At 41.3% G+C, this 17,755-nt stretch overlaps 2 protein-coding genes across 5 annotated transcripts in view; one reads left to right on the top strand and one right to left on the bottom strand.

The window, feature by feature from the left end:
- CPOX (coproporphyrinogen oxidase) overlaps nucleotides 1–17,587 on the bottom strand; it is an 84,590-nt gene extending 67,003 nt beyond the window's left edge. For both annotated transcript variants that reach the window (XM_019922687.3, XM_073804352.1), the window contains exon 1: nucleotides 17,451–17,587. The gene's annotated coding sequence lies outside the window, so the exon portion shown is untranslated. The remainder of the gene's footprint in view (nucleotides 1–17,450) is intronic.
- The window catches only part of ST3GAL6 (ST3 beta-galactoside alpha-2,3-sialyltransferase 6), a 100,426-nt gene that overhangs the window by 3,130 nt on the left and 79,541 nt on the right, over nucleotides 1–17,755 (top strand). The window contains exon 1 of one of the 3 annotated variants that reach the window (XM_073804360.1): nucleotides 17,419–17,556. The exons of 1 other annotated variant lie outside the window; for it this stretch is intronic. The gene's annotated coding sequence lies outside the window, so the exon portion shown is untranslated. Of the gene's footprint in view, nucleotides 1–17,418; nucleotides 17,557–17,755 lie in introns of those variants that run through there. One more of the 3 variants, XM_073804366.1, reaches the window with a different exon arrangement.

Raw genomic sequence — 17,755 nt, 5'->3', positions numbered from 1 at the left:
TGGGAGGTCTGGGGGTGAATCTGAAAGTTCCAATCCTCTAATCACAGAGTTGGTTCCCTTGGCAACCAGCCCCCATCCTTTGGTTAGGTCTAAAAGTCATCTCATTAACATAACAAAAGACGCCTTTGTCACTTATCGCTTAGGAAATTTATGCCAGAAATGGGGACTAAGACCAAATATATATTTCTTATTATAAATCACAGTATCACACCTGTCAGCGAGGCCCCCAATGCAAGGGCATCAAGAGTACAGAAAATAAGAAAATATAGCTTATATAGTTTAGTCCTGTAAACTCCAAAAAATGACTGAAACATAGCTGCAGGCTTCTGGAAATCCTCACCTTCTAACTGGAAGAGAGCCTGAGAGAAGTGGGAACACCTTGTCTTTTTCCATTGTCTTAGACTTTGTAATTAAATTTTGACTTGACATTCTTCCCTAGACTTGGGGATGACAGACCAAATCTTCTTGCTCTGTCCGGTTTTAAAAGAAAGGATTCTTGTAAATGTGTCATACTTTACCAGTATTCTTAATAAACTTTGGCAAGGGTGTGGCTCAGAATGAAACTACTCTTTTCAGATGTAAATGCAGGCATAGGTCCTGTAAAATCTTTAAAGAAAAATGATGCGAGAAGAGAAAACATGTCTCTGTTATCTCTGAGGAGCTGTCCCTTTCCAGAACCTAATCTGGGCCAGTAAACTGTTCCAACTCATCCTGATTGAAAATAAGAATGAGCTGGAGGGGATAGAGGTGGAAATGGAGAAGTGAGAAACTTAAGGAGATTGTAAGGTTATTTAGGAATATATGGTCCAAAAAGGACATTTAGCAGAAATCAGAGGGACAGTTCTCTCTTCCAAAAGGGAAATAATCTTTTGCTCCTGTTGGCATATTTTCCTGAGTATCTCTTGGATGAATTTCTGCAATAGCAAAATAATCAGTTTATCAATATGTAGTGGGTTTAGTGCATTACTTAGAAATGTTGATAGCACAGACTCTTAGACTTGTAGAAATTTTAGGAGTTAGAAAATTAATCCTTCACCTATGCAGGAATTCTGAAAAATAGTTATATTGTTAATACAGGCAAGTTATTCCATCACTAGACACCTTGTGGTGTTAATTTAAATGGCTGGATAAGTACCTAGCCCTTTAATGATATGGTTTGATCCAAAAGATAAAACTGAAGATAAGTAGAGAAAAAAATGAACCAAGAAATGTGTCTAACAGAATCTCCCACCTGAAAATCAGGTCAGTAATCTTAATTTAAAATTAGTTCTCAAAGCCAACATTTCGATAAACCATAGAGAGACCATGCTTCTTTTCTTTTCTTTTTTTAAAATTTCTTTATTGCATTTATTTTATTTTATTTTTTGGCTGCGTTGGGTCTTTGTTGCTGCCCGCGGGCTTTCTCTAGTTGCGGCGAGCGGGGGCAACTCTTCGTTGCAGTGCGTGGGTTTCTCATTGCGGTGGCTTTTCTTTGTTTTGGAGCATGGGTCCTAGGCGCGCAGGCTTCAGTAGTTGTGCATGGGCTTAGTTGCTCCGTGGCATGTGGGATCTTCCCGGACCAGAGCTCGAACCCATGGCCCCTGCATTGGCAGGCGGATTCTTAACCACTGCGCCACCAGGGAAGCCCCCATGGTTATTTTCTGATGACAGCCTGGATTGTCAGGGTTCTAGACTGCTAGTTGTATATGCGGGATGATTTTGGGGCTGTAAGAAGGAAAAATGTGACTGACTTTAACACTGAATGTATTTTAATATATTACATATTAATATAATGAAAGACATACTTTATAACGATTCCAGGGTCAGATCATTTAGCAGCTGGTCCACCTCATCAAGGATCCAGATCCTTTCTGTCTTCTTGTTCTGCCTTCTCCAGACGCTGGCTTGATGTCTCCCAGCTGGAAGAAGGACAGAGAGAGCACTCCCTTTCCTCATTTATCTTCTGAAGAGACGAGGAAAACTTTTCCAAAGGCCCTCCTCTCTTATCGCATTGGCGAGAATCGTGTGGCATGCTGGTTCCTAACCTCCTCAACCACAAAGGCAGTGGCTGCCATGGTTGGTTCAAACCCATCCTGATTTACACCCCTGGGACTGGGAGAAGCCCAGTCTCCCTTAAAGTTTATGGCCAGCCGAGTCCTTAAAATCTTTGGGTTTCTATTGACAAGGGTACAGGGAAAAATGAATTTAAGACAGACCATTGCATCAAGAAGGCAGTGTATTTGACAGTCAGTGGAGCACAGAGAAGGGTTTATATGATTCCACCCACCCCATTAAAGGAATCCTTATTATTCACAAGTTCTTTCAAATATTGAGATGAATGCTGTTTTTGTCATTTCACTTGGGCTTGGATATTTTTCCAGATAGAAGAAAATAAGCCTAATTTCTTTGTGTTGTGTCAACTGCCCAAGCAACAGGATTTAAATGTAGCTCTCATGTGACTCCTAACTCTTTTCCTAAAGTTCCTAAGCTAAATTCCCCCATTCTGCTCAGCCATACCTTGTGGTTTCCAAATCTTTCACTATGTCTTCTCACTGTACATCCCTTATTTCTCCTCAATGAACTACAAGAAACTCAACTTTCAAGACCTAGCTCTGGAAAGCCTTTCCAAATTCCGCATGGTTGTCAGGCGCTCCACAGTCTGCAGTAGTCCTCTCACGCCTCCTCAATGCCAACATTTACTGAACTCTACATGCCAGTCATTATGCCAAAGGCTTTATCAAGAACCTCACTTAGGAATTCCCAGGCAGTCCAGTGTTTAGGGCTCCACGCTTCCATTGCAGACGACATGGGTTCAATCCCTGGTCGGGAAGTAAGAGCCCGCATGCCATTGGCGTGGCCAAAAAAATAAAAAAAGAATCTCACATAATCTTCATAAGAACCCTATGGGACTGTTATAATTTTATCTCAGTTTCATAAGTAACAAAACTGAGGCACAGAGAGATTAAGTAATTTACGAGGTCACACAGTATATAAATGGTGAGGCCAGGATTCAAAACCAGATGATTAGACTCCAGGGTCCTGGCTCATAAGCATTATATCCTACAGCCTCCTATGCTCTTATCGGCATCTCCAGAGTTCTTCTCGCCCAGCGCCTGGCACATAGTGAACACTTCACAAATGTTTGCTGACTGAATGAATGATTCATGATTTTTCTCTTCTATAGAATATCATTTATCAATTTCCTCCTGAAAATGTGATGCCCAGCATTGAAAACACTACTCCAAGTGGTTTTTGGCCAGGACAAAATAAATGGCACATGTGGGAAGCCAGATAATGTCTCCACCCCGTACCCCCCAAAATTGTCCCCAGAAACTGTGAAAATGTTACTCTAAATGGCAAGAGGAACTTTACAGACATAATTAAGGAGATTGAGAGGGGAAGATTATCCAGGTGGGCCCAATGTAAGTACAGGGTCTTTATAAGAGGGAGGTAAGGAGGGTCAGAGTCAGAAAAGAACATATGTTGAGAGAAACAGGTGTCACAGAGAGACCTGAAGATGCTATGCTGCCGGCCTTGAAAATGGAAGAAGGGCCACAAGCCGTGGAATGCAAGTGGTCTTTAGACACTGGAAAAGGCAAGGAAACTGATTCCCCCCTGGAACCTCTAGAAGGAATGCAGCCTTGATGACATCTTGATTTTGGACTTCTGACCTCTAGAACTGTAAGAAAATAAATTTGTGTTGTTTTAAGCCAATAAAGTATGATTTGCTGTAACAAAGCTTAGCAGCAGGAGGAAAATAATACAGCATAGATACTTTTCTTGATGTAGTTATGTTTCTATTAATAACAGCCTAGGAGTGTAGCCCTCTTGATATTAGGCACATTGAGTTTTCAGACTGCAGGCAGATTAATCTAAAAATATAGATTCTCTTTTCATTTTTTTTTTAAAGACTCTTAGTTGGCATCTGTCCCCCTCATGTTGCCCAGACCTCCTGTATTGTCACCACCATCCTAGTACCTTTTGTTTGCTCTCATTGATGCTGTGTTAGAAGTTTGTTTCCCAAGAGGCCCATTCACAAGAAATAACAAATTCCCCCACATCCTTGGGACTGTGTTCTCACCACAAAATCTAACATTATGTTACTCGTTTGGATGTAGTCAGAATTTTTTTTTAAAATCTAAATTTCTAAAACGTCTGTCTATGGAAGAGGAAAAGAAGAGTTATTTCAAGTTAAACCATAAAGCATCTCAACCTCTAAGTATTTTGAATCCTGATAATCAGTGATAACAGATTTCTGACTTCAAGTTAATAGATTCTTGCATTTAGGATATAAAATATTTATTATTTTATTTTGCCTGCCTATCTAAATTTGTATTTTATTACTAACGTATGCCTTGTTATTCCTCCTATGAATCAGAGATATCATCTGTCTTGCAGTCCTTTAATAATGACTTTAACTTGAGCAGTTGGTATATTTAATTCCCTAAACCATGCTTATTATTAAAGTGTGGGCCTTGGACAGGCAGCATCAGCAACTTCTGGGAGCCTGTTAGAAATAAAAATTCTCAGGCCACACTCTAGTCCTGCAGAATGAGAGACCCTGAGGCGGGGCCAAAAATCTGAGGCAATAATTAGGGCTTGGAACTGTTAGGTGATGGGGTCAGAGTGTGAGACCTCTACAGACCTCTTTGGAAAAGTCATTCATATCTCAGTGACTAAGAATCCTTGGGTAAGATTCTCTTCTGGCAAATTCTAAGTACATGCATGTCTTATTTTAAGCAAAGATAACACTAGAAAAGGAAAACCTTTTGGAAAAAAATAAACAAGGAAGATTATTTTCTGCATAAAGCAAATTACAAATATCATCTTTCCAAATGCTCCCAGGAAGTTGTTTCCTCTAGTTCCCACCACGCTGTTTATGTCCAACAGTTACAATACCCTGACAAATAGTGTTTGTCTACATGTCTGCTCATCTGCAATCATCATCAAGGTGGAAAATCTGTTCATTCACCACTGTTCTCTTTGAACTTAGCCAATGCTTGACGCATAGAATCTCAGTAAGTGTTTGTAGTCTTAATGCCTATTTCCCTCATATCATTTCTCAAGGCAGGAATTCCAATGTCTAGGATTCTGTATGTCTGATGCCTGGAATGCCATTGTGCTGGGTATATAGCAGTTTCTCGATAAACATATAAATGAATAAATCAATGAAATCATGATGTATATATCCAATTCCATTCCCCCTATTAACATGATCATTTCACATTGTGATGTACTATGAAGTTTTAGTAGAAATAAGTAGGCGTGGGTTGGTGCCAAAGGAATTTCTGTTGCACTAAGATTTTGATTGCCAAAACATTTGACATTGCACAAACTACTTCTGCAGAGATGAAGAAAAGCCAGCTAGCGAAAAGATAGGTGATTTCAGAAATTAACCTGAATTTTGACCAGAATTCATTTTATTATATCTGAACCAAAACACACGTTATTGAAAAAAGACTGATTGTATTAAGTACTAACAGTAAAATATTAAGAAATGCTGATAACCGTATGGTTCCTAGAGCAATAGGAAGCAATTTTATATTAAATCTGTCACTGCGGGCTTCCCTGGTGGCGCAGTGGTTGAGAGTCCGCCTGCCGATGCAGGGGATACGGGTCGTGGCCCGGTCCGGGAAGATCCCACATGCCGCGGAGCGGCTGGGCCCGTGAGCCATGGCCGCTGAGCCTGCGCGTCCGGAGCCTGTGCTCTGCAACGGGAGAGGCCACAACAGTGAGAGGCCCATGTACCACAAAAAAACAAAACAAAACAAAAATAAATCTGTCACTGCAAGTTTGCCATACGATTTTTTTTCTAAGAATATTTCTCGTGAAGTAAGTGACATTCATGTCCAAACTTATATTCATGGTTGATTTTTATGAAAAGATCCCAGCCCTTGGTTTTCTAACTGGATATACAGAGAATCAAATCTACAGCAATTTTTTCTCCTGTTAACTGGTTTGGGGAGATAGAAGAGTAGATTATAATAGAATACTGAAGAAGAGTCTTTTCCCCCACAAAGACAAGCTGTTTTTTTGTTTTTTTGGGTATTTTTTGCTGTACACGGGCCTCTCACTGTTGTGGCCTCTCCCATTGCGGAGCACAAGCTCCGGACGTGCAGGCTCAGCGGCCATGCCTCACGGGCCCAGCCGCTCCGCGGCATGTGGGATCTTCCCAGACCGGGGCATGAAACCGTGTCCCCTGCATCGGCAGGCGGACTCTCAACCACTGCGCCACCAGGGAAGCCCTACAAGCTGATTTTAAATTTGTTTAACCACTAAGCAAATTTAAACACCGTTCTTTATTGTTGTTTTTATCTGATCCTTTGATATGCTAATATGTATTGCTTGTGGCTTGGAGGAGGGTTAGAACTCAATCTTATTTGCCTCAGATCTTGTATCCTTTTGTTTTTTTTTTTAAATTTTATTTATTTTTGGCTGCGTCGGGTCTTCGTTGCTGCGCGGGCTTTCTCTAGTTGCGGCAAGAGGGGGCTACTCTTCCTTGCGTGCGGTGGCTTATTGTTGCTGTGGCTTCTCTTGTTGCGGAGCATGGGCTCTAGGAGCGCAGTCTTCAGTAGTTGCAGCACTCGGGCTCTAGAGCACAAGTTCAGTAGTTGTGGTGCAAGGGCTTAGTTGCTTCAGGGCATGTGGGATCTTCTCGGACCAGGGCTCGAACCCACGTCCCCTGCATTAGCAGATGGATTCTTAACCACTGCGCCACCAGGGAAGTCCTGAATCTTGTATGCTTGGAACTCAGATTAGCATCTTCCAACAACACAGTTTGGGAAAGGCTACTCAACTCCAAAAGCAAGTATTTAATTCATTGTGAAATAACATTTATAAAGGGAAGAAATAAAAAGACCCACAGAACACTGCATCAGACTCTGTTTTTACCTGTTAGGTCACTCCTGGATGGATCTTTATGTTTAAGGACAGTAAGAAGAGCATCATTTCTACTAGGGAAAAAAATAGAAATGATAATGAAATGGAAATGTTGGTGTTTAGCTTGAAAATAAAAAAAAATTAAAGACATAAATGGATCACTATTTTATCAAAATCCAGAAACTTGGGGATTAAGTTATATCTGTGCACTTTAGTTTTTTTCTGTGTATGTCAGTCATTTGAGGGATTTCAGGACAAAAGCATTAGGTCCCTCTCTCTCTGCCAAATGAATGCATGTGCCAGGGATCAGGACCCACCCAGACCTAGGTTTGAATCTGGTTTTGTTCCTGTTTTTGTCCTCTTCATACTATCTCAGTAATATTTAACTCCCAGGTTTGCTATCATTAAATGTGATCATGAATGCCAAGTCCCTCCTTAGGGCTCAAGAAATGTTACTTTCTTTCTGCTTCACCTACCTCTCTCTCCTGTCTAGGGTTTGTATTCATTTGGGGCTGCCACACTCTGCCTTGTGTTATTAGGTGACTGTTAATAAGAATTTGTTTTAGGGCTTCCCCAGTGGCGCAGTGGTTAAGAATCTGCCTGCCAATGCAGGGGACACGGGTTCGAGCCCTGGTCCGGGAAGATCCCACATGCCGCAGACGAACTAAGCCCATGTGCCACAACTACTGAGCCTGCACTCTAAAGCCCGTGAGCCACAACTACTGAGCCCGTGTGCCACAACTATTGAAGCCCGCATGCCTAGAGCCCATGCTCCACAACAAGAGAAGCCACAGCAGCAAGAAGCCCGCCCACCGCAACAGAGTAGCCCCTGCTCGCCGCAACTAGAGAAAGCCCGCGCCCAGTAACAAAGACCCAACTCAGCCAAAAATAAATAAATAAATTTATTTAAAAAAAAAAAAAGAATTTTTTTTAAACCTCTTTATGTTTCCCCATGAATCCCTGCTATAAATATTCATCCCTCCTCTATCTCTAGAAGGTAACCATGCTTTGGTGTTCTGTTGTTCAGTGACTTTTCTGTTACAGGATAAAAAGACAAAAGTTACCAGATCCCTAAAAGATGACTGAAATATGTTTTCAAAAGCATAGACTGATGGAGGCAGAGAAGGTGGAGTCCACTATTGTTCTCTGTTTGGGTGGGGCTGGGAGTCAGGGTGTTCTAGAGAGAAAGGGAAGAGAGGCCTAAGCGGAGTTTGGAGAGATTTGCCTAATGTTGGGAAGTGAAAGAGCAAGTTGTGGGTCTCCAGGATATAATCACACAGAGAGCTGCTCTAGGTGGTGGGATGTCTGATGGGGTGGCCCTGGGTATCTAGGCTGGGGGGTGGTGTTGTTGAAATAAACACCATGTGAGAGGGTGAAATGGAGATGAAGGGCTCAACAAGATGACATTTGAAAGCTCTTTCAGGACACTGTTAATTATTAGAATATAAGCTCCAGGAGAGCAAGGATTTTTGCCTGTTTCCTCACCGGCAAACTGTATTCCTAGCACCTTCAACAGTGTCTGACATATAGCAAGCACTTAATCAATATGCATTTGATGACTGAATGTGGAGTGTTAATGACATGAAGGATAGAAGTTCAGGTAAGATGGGGGAAAAGAAGGAGAGGTCAAGGATGACAAGCATTATCAGTAATAATGAGTCTGTTAAGAGGAAAGGCTGGTTGGTGTGGAAGACTAAAACATTCAGTTTTCTATTTGTAGACTCTGCTTTTTGTAAAGTATTTTGCATACAGTGGGTGCTGATAAATACATGATGGACGGGATGTTCAGCAAGCAGTTGGGAGTACACGATTGAGAATTAAGCAAGTAGTCGGAGCTAGAAATGGAAGACTCCCCAGTCCCTCTGTGGAAGTGGTGAGTGGGTCCCAGAGAGATCTCAGATATAGAGTAAGTGCGGGGGGGGCCGGGGGGTGACAACTGCAAGGACATGCGCATTTCCTGAAGCAATGTACAAATGAACTTATGAATCATCTTGGAGTTAAGTACAATTTAGGGACAACTTCCAAGTATTTAGTATTGGATTTTTATTGCTTTCCAGCCTGTGGATTAGAATTTTATCTGAGAGAGTCTCAGTGGCAGGACTCTTGGTGTTAACGGACCCAGGAAGATTCAACGGTATTCAGCTTTTAAATCTACAGACAGTAAATGTTTTATCAGTTATACAAAACTTGGGGGATCCAACGTCTAGGATTTGGCTTGGTTAAAATGCATTAATTTATCTTGTAATAGGCACAGAAGCATACAATTAAATCCTGCCTACTCCCATCCCTCTCTCCAAGCAAAACCAAAATTATATGTGCTTCTTTTCAGTCCCTTAGGCAGGGATTCAGAAACCCACAGTTTTATGCAATAATACTAAAGTGATGGTGAAGATGAAATTTATCAGTATTTGCCACTTCTGAGGCACTGCAGACCGTTGCTTGGATGGTCAGTATATCACCATGTGTTAATAGACTTGTAATAATTAAGTCATGAGCAGGATTTGAAAAAACTGCTGCCAATCTGAACACACACACAAAATAAATTAAAAAGCTGACAAGAAGATACAGTAAAAATGAAAACTGTAGTAAAACAGACTACTAGTTTAAATCACTGGGAAACAATCGTCAGTTTTAACCCTTCATTTACTTCTACTTCAGATGTTCATAAGTGGTTCCTGTATCTAGAGGTTTTCATTACTGATACTGGTCCTCTTTTATTCATAATGTCCTGTAGTGTAATAAACTATTCCTAGTGAGGAATAAAAATAAAGAATTGAAGTACTGGGTATGCATGCTTCCAGGAAGCCGCTGAGCATGTTTTCTTTGTGGTGACCCTGATGCCATTATAGCTACTGCTTCTACTACTATAATTACCTTAAAAATGGGATCTGCCCCCCCAAGTGAGTTCAGGTGTGAAAGAGAGCAGACTGACCTGGGAGGGATGATGGCTAGGGTTCTGATGAAAGGTTTCAGTAACTTACTTTCTGTATATCCCTGGAGAAAACATTCTGGGTTTTTGGAAACTGGAAATGACTACAATTCCATTTCAGTTGACATTTTGATACCCATGCACAAAAGGCTAATTAAGCCTTCACAAGGTTCTCATTCAATTAACCATGGTTGTGTTTTCCCAAAATGTCCCACTGTAGCATGTAATTGATTTTCTCACATTCTTCATCTCTTGAATAGAAAGGCACTATGTCATGGGTGTGAAGAGTTTAATATGGGTTCAAAGTTGAGATTTGGGCCCTTGGACAAGCTGTGTAATTTCTCTGAGCCTTAATTCCTTATCTGGAAAATGGGAATAACGATATTTAGCTTACGGGCTTGCTATGTGTGGTAAACAATGCAGTCTATAAAATCACCTAGCACCGGGCAGCAGTATAATATGTCACACTAGAGTTGTCAACTTTAATAATATAAGCAAAAACGAGTTTTTTGGGGAATAGCCAGAGGAACTGCAATTCTGGATACACCAACCATGGCAGACCATAGGCAAATCCAAAGAACAAGGAACGGGAACCTGCTTTTATAGCGAAGGGTGAGGGGGTTATTGTGAAGGGCTATTATAACCAAGGAGTCGATTGGAGGAAGCTGGGAGTTCAAAGTATGGAGGCTTTTCATTGGTTGGGCTGCTACAGTTTATTATTGGCTGGGCTGGCCTTGGGCAAAGAGAAGTTTTCTTCTTCCTGCTGGATAGTAAAGTAGGCAAGACCTTTACTGTTTGGAGTAATTGGAGATGCATGGCAGATCATGAAAGCTCCCACTACAGGCCTGTTCTGACTCGAATTTTAGCTGAAGTGTCTTTAATTAACCCTAGTATATCCAGCGGTTCCACCTTGCCCTTCTTTTTTCCCCTACCCTCTTGAATCCCCTATGTTTATCTTCAGCTGTGGTGGCGGAAAGCTGGGAGAGGTTCCTAGTTATGCAGGGGCCGAGGTTCCTGGGGGACTCTCTAGAACCAACTTGGTATCCCACCAGTGTCTCTCTGCTTGACAAGTCAGTCTCTTACAAATATTCTTTGGTGATGTAGAATTCCCTGCAAGTTTGAAATTAGATGAGTTCCTTTTAATTCAAAGGTTGAGAATAATAGAAACCTAAAACACTGTCACTATCAGGGTTCTGATGAAAATGGTGTATAATCCTCCCTTTACAACAGAGTTTTGTCATTAATTCTCAAAAAAACCACAGACCCCCCCACTCCCCAACAAGCAAAGTTCAGTTTGATATGTTTCCAAGCAACTGCATGTAAAAATTCCTAAAACATAAAATGCTTTGAAATTTCTACTTTTTTTTTTTTGGTTACAAATGGCGCTTATTGTGAAAATCAAACATTCTGAAATGAATAATTTAGAAAGGAAAGTCCTCCCATGAATGCATCCTCCAGAGATAGCTAATGTTCATGTCTGGTGTGTATCGTATCAGATACTTTCTGTTTGTGTACTAACATAAGCTGTACTATAAATATCATTCTTTCTATTTTTTGTATATCTAACAGTAACAGGATCCTACTAGGCAACTTGCTTAGCAACTTGCTGTTTAAATTTAATAATATCTTGGACATTATTCCAAGTCATTAGATATAGGACTAACTCATGGTTTTAGTGACTATACAGAAATCTACAGTATATGTGAACCCTATTACTCCAATCCCTTACCAATGGCTGTTTGAGTCATGGTGTCTCTCCATTATATGCAATATCTAAATGGCAATTCTTAAACACAACTTTGTATAACTAGGCAAACATATCTACAACAGAAGTTTCTATCAGTGGAATTTCTGCAACAAAGTATATAAATGTTTAAAATTATAATTGATTTTGCTAAAATATCCTCCAAAAAAACCTGACCAATTTGCATTCTCACAAAAAGCACAGGAAAGTACTTATATCTCTACACTAAGATTTTTTAAAGGTTTTTATATTAAAAAAATATTTATTTATTATTTGGTTGCATGGGGTCTTAGTTGTGGCAGGTGGGCTCCTTAGCTGTGGCACATGAACTCTTAGTTGTGTCATGCGTGTGGGATCTAGTTCCCTGACCAGGGATGGAACCAGGGCCCCTGCATTGGGAGTGCGGAGTCTTATCCATTGCGCCACCAGGGAAGTCCCCACACTGGGTTTTAATAATCATTTTTACCAATAAGTGCAAATGATACATAACTTTAAATTTGATTAGTGAAGTCAAGACTCTTCAAATTTACTAGATTGTAAGCTCCACAGGGGCAGAAATTATTGTCTGTTTCCTTCACAGCTATATACCTGCTCAGAACAGTGCCTGGCACATAGTAGGCATACATATTTGTTTAATTAAGTAATGTTTATTTTTCTCTTCAGAGTGCTGCTTGTTCATGTAGTTTGCCTATTTTTCTATTAAATTCTTGGGGTTTTTTTTGGTCCCCTAAGAGCTCTTGGTATAATAAGTAACCATTTGCTGTGTGCTGCAAGTATTTTTTCCCAACTTGTCTTTTTATTTCTTGGTGCGTTTTGCCTTTAGAAACTACATTTTTATGAGTTCGAATGTATTAACCTTTTTCTTCAAGCTTCTTTCATGCCTAGTTTTTTTCCACTGCACAATAAAAACAAGATTCACATAGGTTTTCTTCTTGTTCTTTCAACATGGGCTTAAGGGTTTTGTTTTGTTTTCATCTGATATTTCTATTTGGTGTCTACTGATTGGAAAAATGCATTGTATAGAATAAAGAGCACACAGGTAGGGAATCGCCAAGTTAGAGAGTTCAAATTTGTACCTAAACACTGACGCATTTTTATTTTGGATTTTTTTTTTACTCTCTTTCCCCAATCACATAAAAATAACTTTGTTAGTGCCTTTTTAAAAATTACAAATATTGCTCATGTACATTATAAATACTTCAAGTTAGATAGATTTAGGGTAAGCAGCAAAAATCCCCTTTCTTTCTCTACCCCTATAATTCTAGAAAAAATCTCTGTCAACATTTTGGTGTGTAGCCTTCAGGACTTTTTCTTATGTACTCACAAGTATATACACACATACCAGTGGTCCTTTATTTTTCTGCTTGATATAAATGAATCACACCGTATGTGTTTTATGAATGTAGAACTTCTAAAGCCAATATACTGTAGCTGTCATCATATCAGTATAGGTATATACATATTTATAATAGCTTTGCAATAGTTGCATTCATTACTAGGATATACTACCATAATCTAATTAGTCACTTTCTATTCGTGGGCATTATTTTCCTGTTTTTAAACATTACAGGCAATGCTGCTGTGACCATCCCCATACATATTTTTGTGTTCCTGTGTAATTAGTTCTGCAGGATGGAGTCCTAAAAAATGGAACTGCTGATTTGAAAGGTACACGCGTTTACAGCAGACTGGAGTTTGCGAAATGCAGAGAAGCCTTTGTGCCGCTCTCAGCCCACTGTAATGACTCCACCTTGCACTCTGCTTCAGGAGTGCTATAGAAAATAGCTTTTTGCTTTTTGTTTTTTAAGCATGAAGTTTTGAACATGAAAATATAAAATAGTTAATTATTTGAGTGTAGGTTTACGTACATTTTGCCCAGCAATTCCACTTTTAGGGATCCATCCTATAACAACACTCCCATGAAGTGAAGTAGCATAAGTTCAGCTCCATAAACCAGTTATGATGAAAGAAAGCTGTTAAAAATGTTAAGTATCATTAATGCGCTGAGTGCTCTGAGTAAAGTGACCCAGATATTTTGTCTCAATTATCAGTCATGGGACTGGAAATTAGGAGAGCATCTCCACAGACAGATGGGAAGGGTGAGACATCTCCCTTCTCTCCTGTGAGGTGGCACATCAGCTGGGACAGTGGTCCAGGCTTCTAACATTTCTCAGGGTTGAATAAGAGCTCTGAGCAAGCTGCTCCAAGATACAGCAGCTTTGTACACTGCTCCCACCCCCTCGCCCCGCCCACACACAATTCGGGGAGGTGTCCTACCATCTGGCGGTCTGTGCAGGGAGCTACCCAGCAACCAGAAGGGCCAACCTCTTTTCGTTGTCGGGGTAACTAGGAGTCAGGAAGAGATCTCAGTTCCTTTCCCACCTGGTCCTCATTCCTAGATCACTTGGCTTGAGGCCAGAACTGCCTTCCAGGGAGATAAGTCAAGGAACTTTAGCATAACCACCGAATTGCCCTCTAAAAAGGAAGTAGTACTTTACAGTTACTTGAATAGCTTCCTTGCCACCTTTGCTGGAAACTCACTAATTGACTCTTTAATCTTTTTAGTTTTTGCCAATCTGATTTCTCATTACTGTCTAGTTTTTCTTACACAGTGTTATTATAAAACAGACACTAAAGTTTTTGCACATGTTTGTGGACTATTTGTCTTTCTTCTGTGAATTGCTTGCTTATGACCTGTGTCCTATTTTTAAATGGGTTGTCTTCATGGATCCATAGGAATTCTTTATATATATTCTGGATATTAACCCTTTTTAATAATACTGCAATTGTTTTCCATCAGTTGTCTTAATTACGGCTCCCACCACATAGATATTGACATGCTCATGTGCTTAGAACTTGCTGAACCCCAGTTCCACCTTCTCCCTTCCGTCCCTCTCCAGCTTGTGGAAGGAGAGTAAATGCAGTTCCTGACAACTACTGGGCCACTAAGACCTCTGAAACCTTGACAGGACTAGTAGAATAAGGAGAATAAGGAGAATAGTAGAATATGGAGACACTATCATTTATGAAGTGGCAAATAAGCTTTCTGGTAGATGTGAATTCCTTTTTCATGAACTCACAATACTGGGGAAAACAACACAATGGTTATTTATATATGCAAACGTGTAGCTGAGCCCTTGCTCTGGAATGGAGATTTGGAGAAGATTGGGCTCTGCTTGAAAGTACTAAACTGCCATTTGCTAAAGCAATAGTTTTTCTACACTGTAGGCAGACTCATAGCTCTAAGTTAGGATTTAGACTCCTTACACACTGGCTTATTATTTTTGAGATGCACATGTCCTCGATTTTTTTTTTTTTTGCCACACCACACGGTGTTTGGGATCTTAGTTCCCCGACCAAGGACTAAACCCATCCCTGCAATGGAAGTGCGGAGTCTTAACCACTGGACTGCCAAGGAAGGCCCTGCACATGTTGTTTAAATAATTGCTTGCAGGAGATAAAGACAGGGCTGGCAGGATCTTTACGTAGAGTTGGAGGAAGGATTGTATGTAAAAAGGGTTAGCTTGGTCAAGCTCAGTCCTGAGTCAGATATCGTTTAAAACTGAACACCCCAAGATTTGAGAATGTTACAAAAACTTTTTTAAAAATTATTATTCACTTATGAGGGGATATTGTGCGAAAGTGGCCTCTTTTCACTTTGTGGGTATCTCCAGTCCTGGGGTTCATCTACTATGATCTGATGTGACTTGCTGACAGCACACCCCTACAAGTAGGTCACTTCTGCATGGAGTAGACAGTCCTACATCAATCTTGCCAAGAAAGCCTGCACTTGGGACAGGGCATGAGAATTTGGAAGGCAGGCTGTATACTGGGGTGAAGAAGAAATACTACTTTCTTGAACCTTACTGTAGACTGTGATTCTAGAGTGCTGAATGGTACCCCAGGGTAGTGCGGGGAACCTGGCTTTCACCTGTCCCTGGAAACCCTGGGACACATCCCATGAGACAATATCATTTTAATTCAAAGAAATTGCACCATCCATATCAAAAAACAAACCTAGCAAACAAGGCCAGCCCTATGTGTACAATGCCTAAATATTATGATTTCAGGGATCTTTAAAAGACCCTGCATGTCCCAGTAGTCCTGGCCCTTCCCTTCCCACCTTATTAGAATAAATCTTCTACACAAGGGCTGACTTATAGTCACATTGTGAAAACATCCCTCCCCCCCAAAAAAAGTTACCAAAAACACTATCCCAGAGACGGCTACAAATTCACCCTGCTTAATTCTTTATCACCCTCCACAAGAATTCAAAATTTTTATAGTTGCAATAATGTGCCCATGCAATAATGTATCCTGCATTAAAAAAAAAAAGAAAGTTTTACAGGTCAAAAGCCCTTACGCCAGATAGTAACATAGTGATATGACATTCCGAAAAGAAAATTGATTTTGGTTCCGGGCACTTTCATTCGAATCACTGCTCCAAAATAGGTGGTATGACCTTGGGCACATTACTTAACCTCTTGACCCCATTTCATCATTTTTAGGATGAGATTATTCTGGTTTGCAGGATGAATGAGAGAAACAGACATGATACATGGAGGGTAGCTGACTCATGGTGGGAAAGGACTGGCAGCTAATATTCCTACTTCCTGGATTGATGTTTCTTTTGAGATGAGCGCTGTGCTGAGAATTCTCTATGTTATCATCTATTTTAATCCTCCTAACAACCCCTGAAGATAGGTTGTACTATCTCACTGTAGAGGTGGCCAAAAGGAAGTATACTGAGGTTAAGTCACTTGCTCAAGGTCACACTGCAGGCCAAAGGAGGAGGTGGAATTTGAATTAGGTTAGGGTGAACAGTGCCTTCTTGGTCACTGACTATGAAGAAGTACAAATGTCACCTAAGAACAGTGGATTGCCTCTCCCCTTAGCACATGACGTTGCAGATTAAAAAATCCTAGGAAAGCCAGAGGGGAGGAGGTATATCACTGCTTTAATTCTGAAAATCATGAACAAGAGAAGGGTAATAAACTCAGGAGAACCTAAAAAAGCAAAGTAACCTCAAGAAAAATGGGCCCAGATGGACAAATTTCCTAAACATCTTTCACGACTCTGATGTCTCAGGAACCACCTTTAAAATGACAAAACCTGTGTGGGTTACTTCACAGGCAATTTGTAGAAAGGGAAAGGGATAGGAATTTTCTGAACCCTCTGGGTTTTTTGATAGGAGAACTGGGAAAATAACAAGTGCTGCCTCCCAGGGCTGTTGTTAAAATTAATACAAATACCAGAAGGTCCATCACAGACGGAGGACTTTGTTTCAGTGCCTGACACATTAGTCACTTTGAATTGCAACCAAGTCTGTGGCTCTTCTCCCTGGGGTCATTTGATGGCATGTGATTTATATCACAAACACTGAAATTTAAAAAGTATTCAGAGGGAAGAGATATGGGGACATATGTATATGTGTAACTGATTCACTTTGTTATAAAGCAGAAACTGACACACCATTGTAAAGCAATTATACTCTAATAAAGATGTTAAAAAAAAAAGTATTCACAGCTATCCAAGTATGAAGACGCTTTTCTCAAGGGAGACCTACTTTAATAAGAAAAGAAAATGCATGTCTCACCTTTGTTCTTCTCCCTAAAGTAACGTTTCCTCCAAAAGATAAAAAGCACTAACACATTTGTCCTTGAAGGGCCGAGCCCAGGAATTCTGGTCTCTCTGAACACCCTCTCCCTTCCTGCTGGCGACCAAACCGCCTGCCCCGCCTCGTGTCACAGAAGTCCCCCCACGCGCCAAGCAAAAAGTGTTTACTTCTGCCGCCTGCCAGCCCGGCGGGGAGGGCGGGGGAAGCACCCGAGGTGCCCCTCACTTTCGCCCCTGCAGCTTTCCAAACAAACCAGGGCGGGATGGGAGTGTCTTCTTGGCTGTGGAACTTGATCCTCCTACCTTGTCCTGAAGCCACCCGCCGCTTTCCCCCGGCCCCCTTCGCGGTGATTTTCCTGTCCGGGACGCCCGGAGAGGGCGCGCGGCTGGTGTCCACCCAGCCGGAAAGGTAGGGGCTCGGCCGCGCTCCCACCTAGCCGGCCCGGGGAGCCGGGACGGGGAGCCCCACCAGCTCCCTCCGCATTGCACCTTCCTCCGCGAACTCGGGGGCGGCCGCGGCCACCACGCATCAGGCGCCAGCCGCCAAGCGGGAGGAGCTTCTCCGCGGCACCGGAGACGCTAGGCGCTTTCGCCGGAGATCTGAACCC

Source organism: Tursiops truncatus, chromosome 4, assembly GCF_011762595.2.
Source record: "Tursiops truncatus isolate mTurTru1 chromosome 4, mTurTru1.mat.Y, whole genome shotgun sequence".
In the NCBI taxonomy this organism is placed as follows: domain Eukaryota; kingdom Metazoa; phylum Chordata; class Mammalia; order Artiodactyla; family Delphinidae; genus Tursiops; species Tursiops truncatus.
Note: the sequence above shows the minus strand (reverse complement) of the source record. Positions and strands in the feature narration are given on the sequence as shown.